Raw genomic sequence first — 4,422 nt, forward strand, 5'->3', positions numbered from 1 at the left:
TTACCTAGAAGTGTATCCCCCATCCAGTAGGCATGCTTTTCATTTTTCTGACCCAGATTACACTTATCTGTATTAAATTGCATTTTGATTTGCCCATTTTTCCATTGTGTTCAGATCTCGTTGAACTCTGTCTTCTGGAGTATTTGCTAGTCCTCCCAGTTGGGTGTCATCTGCAAACTTGATGAGTAGTCCCTCCACCCCCTCATCTAGATCATTAATAAATATGTTAGAAAGTACCGGGCCGAGCACCGAGCCCTGAGGTACCCCGCTACTCACCTCTCTCCTGTCTGATGAAACACCATTGACAACAACTCTGAGTGCAGTTCTCTAAACAATTCCCTATCCACCTAACTATCTGAAAATCCAGATTGCAGTCCTTCAATTTATCCATCAGAACATCATGGGAACCTTATCTAAAGCTTTACTAAAATCCAAGTCCATGGGGTCGCGATGGGTCGGACACGACTTCGCACCTAACAACAACAGCAAAATTCAAGGAAATGACATCAACCGAATTTCCACAATCCAGTAAACCTGTTACTTGATCAAAAAAGGAAACCAGGTTGTTCTGACAGGACCTGGAGACAAATCCATGCTGACTTCCTTGGATCACCAAATGGTCCTAAAGATGTTTGCAGATCGCTCCCTTTAATATCCACTCCATTATCTTACCCACAACAGAGGTCAGACTCAATGGTCTGTAGTTTCCTGGGTCATCCTTCCTCCCTTTTTTGAAGATCAGAATAACGTTTGCTCTCTTCCAGTCCTCCGGGACATCTCCAGTCCTTAAAGAGGTCCCGAAGATGATGGACAAGGGTTGTGCAAGTTCTCTGGAAAGTTCTTAGAGCACTCTCGGGTGCATTTCATCCGGCCCAGGGGATTTGAACTCATCCAGTGCAGCTAAATGCCTCTCAACAACCTCTCTATCCATGTCAACCTGCCACCCAGACACTATCTCTTGGCTACTGCCATCTCTAGATGTGCCTAAACCCCTTGACCTGTGGGAAAAAAGATGCATCCTCCGTTAGAGTTTGTCCATCTGCACCCAACAGTGGGCCTATTGCCTCCTTTACTTTACGTTTGCTCCTCACATAACTGAAAAATCTTTTCTTGTTACAGTGGGCTTCCCTGGCCAATCTTAGCTCACTCTCAGCTTTGGCCTTTCTGATGATTGATCTACATTGCCTAGTAACCTGTAGGTGTTCTTCTTTAGAGCTCTGTCCTTCCCTCCATTTCCTGAACATTTCTCTTTTCTTTCTTAGTTCCTCTTCAAGTTCTCTGTTCATCCAAATAGGCTTCTTAGAGCTCCTGCAGTGTTTTCGTCTTTCAATTCATTCCGGTCATAGACCTCTTAAAGCTGTTCTAACAGAGCAGTTCTCTCCGAGCTCTCTGGGACCCACCTACCTCCCAAGGTGTCTGTTGTGGGGAGAGGATGGGGAATCCTTTCTGTCTCATCAAACCTCAACTAATTTTACAACTTTAGCAATATAATTAATTTAAAGTTTATAAGTATTGGAATTTTATGTGCTTTATAACTTTGTAAACCACCCTGAGTTTTTGAAGACAGGGCAGAATATAAATCTCAAACATAAATAAAGAAAAATGCATCACTGAGAACTTCCTTTAAATGGCACTATCAGATGCATTTGCGGAATTTATATGTTTGAAAAATGTTTTTTTTTTCCTGCAAGCAGAATGGCCCATATTAAATCATGGGTTCAGTAAGACATGATAACCTGCCTCCAAAGACCAGCTTTTCTATTAGCAAACCCTGAACACAGAACAAGGCAAGGGAGAATTTACAGTCTGAGGCAGCCCACCAAGGCCCCTGATTGGCCCTCAACAGCTGCCTCTGATAGGTCCATAAATTAGTCCAGTGACAGTCCAGATTCAAGTTCACAGCGAATCCGTGCCCAGAGTTTTCACTGCTACCCTGTGGCTCCCAGCTAGCTGTCTCTCCAGCCACCCACACAACAGCCAGGATAGCCACTACTCGAGAGAAAACCGCAGGCAGCGGCAGCCAGTGCTGTCTTGGCTCCTGGGCGTCACCAGCTGCCTGAGATCACCTTGCAGCCTGAGCCACCAGATCACAAGGCTCCAGTGCTTCTTGGGGACCCTTCAAAAAAGCCAGGCATCCCACAGCCCTCCTGATGCACCCCCAGAGCTGCTTCTCCCTGACTCCCAAATCCATCCAGAATAAAACTTTCTTGGTCTTAGAGGTGCCCCTGGACTCAGAATTTGTTCCGCCTGTGGGAGTGTGCATGCACAGAAAAGCTTCTACCCAGAATAAATCTTATACGGTCTCCCCCCCCAATATATTTTACTTAGAAAGAAGGAAAAAAGACATAAAATACATCACCTATAATGCTGATAATATTGTTTGCTATATTATATAGATAGATAGATAGATAGATAGATAGATAGATAGATAGATAGATAGATAGATAGATAGATAGATAGATAGATAGATAGATAGATAGATAGATAGATAGATAGATAGATAGATAGATAGATAGATAGATAGATAGATAGATAGATAGATAGATAGATAGATAGATAGATAGATAGATAGATAGATAGATAGATAGATAGATAGATAGATAGATAGATAGATAGATAGATAGATAGATAGATAGATAGATAGATAGATAGATAGATAGATAGATAGATAGATAGATAGATAGATAGATAGATAGATAGATAGATAGATAGATAGATAGATAGATAGATAGATAGATAGATAGATAGATAGATAGATAGATAGATAGATAGATAGATAGATAGATAGATAGATAGATAGATAGATAGATAGATAGATAGATAGATAGATAGATAGATAGATAGATAGATAGATAGATAGATAGATAGATAGATAGATAGATAGATAGATAGATAGATAGATAGATAGATAGATAGATAGATAGATAGATAGATAGATAGATAGATAGATAGATAGATAGATAGATAGATAGATAGATAGATAGATAGATAGATAGATAGATAGATAGATAGATAGATAGATAGATAGATAGATAGATAGATAGATAGATAGATAGATAGATAGATAGATAGATAGATAGATAGATAGATAGATAGATAGATAGATAGATAGATAGATAGATAGATAGATAGATAGATAGATAGATAGATAGATAGATAGATAGATAGATAGATAGATAGATAGATAGATAGATAGATAGATAGATAGATAGATAGATAGATAGATAGATAGATAGATAGATAGATAGATAGATAGATAGATAGATAGATAGATAGATAGATAGATAGATAGATAGATAGATAGATAGATAGATAGATAGATAGATAGATAGATAGATAGATAGATAGATAGATAGATAGATAGATATAGATATATATAGATATATATATATATACTGATGTTTACAATATTCTTTGTTGTTCTCATACCTTAATTGCAGTTCTTTATTTTCCAATAAGACCTTATCACAAAAAGAGGTTAAACAAAAACATACTGGCGATTCCCATACATAATCTGGCCAAATGATGAAAACACAGAATAGCTGAAAAAGAAGAGACACTATTTCTAATCCAAGCTTGAGTTGCCATTTTTGATAACTAGAAATACCTTTCCATCCTCATTAAGGTTACTGTAAAATATTATTAGGTGTCACGTGTATATTGCATGATGCAAATTGCCTGTTCCAGAAAAGAACTTATATCTGTCTTAAACCTTATAAAGAAAAGCAATATGGAATTTATTTTATTGCATTTGTCACAAAAATCCTGATGTTATACCCGTGACATCTAGTGGTTAGCTCTAACATAGCAGCATGAGATTCAAGTGGGTAGCCGTGTTGGTCTGAAGTAGCACAACAAACCTCTGAGTCCAGCCAGGCACCTTTAAAGACCAACAGAGATGTGCTCAAGGCAGGAGCTTCCGAGGGCATTCCCTCTTCCTCAGACAAAGAGACAGCAGGAGGACAAAGGACACTCTTGCAGCCCTGTGGAGAAACCAGCTGCCTGGCTATTTCCTTCCTGCCTCTTTAAGGGAGAGTCCACGAGAACTTTTGAGCTGCAGGGTGCACCCTCTCTTCGCACCTGGGCCGATCCGCTTCAGCTGGCACCCATCACACTCCGTGGCCGTTTGAGCTGTCTTCTTGGTCACCTCCAAAAGCTTTGTGACTGGCGCAGCTGAACCTCTCGCCTAGACCAGCCCAGCGATTCCAGGCCCTGATTCCCAGTCTGACCAGTGGGGGCCCCAGGCGGGTCGGGGTAAGAAGTCTCTGGGGGCTTCCTTCCTTAGTGTCCGCCGCTGCTCATTCGGTGGGGGCCCCGCAGTTTCTTTATCGATGTGGTCCAAAACATCTCTTTTGTAAACGTAGCTTTTCTAGCGAGGTTGGTGTCAGTCTGAACGCTCCCAGCTCGACAGACCCGGTGGGA

The sequence above is a fragment of the Paroedura picta genome, chromosome 3, assembly GCF_049243985.1.
Source record: "Paroedura picta isolate Pp20150507F chromosome 3, Ppicta_v3.0, whole genome shotgun sequence".
Taxonomy (NCBI): Eukaryota; Metazoa; Chordata; class Lepidosauria; order Squamata; family Gekkonidae; genus Paroedura; species Paroedura picta.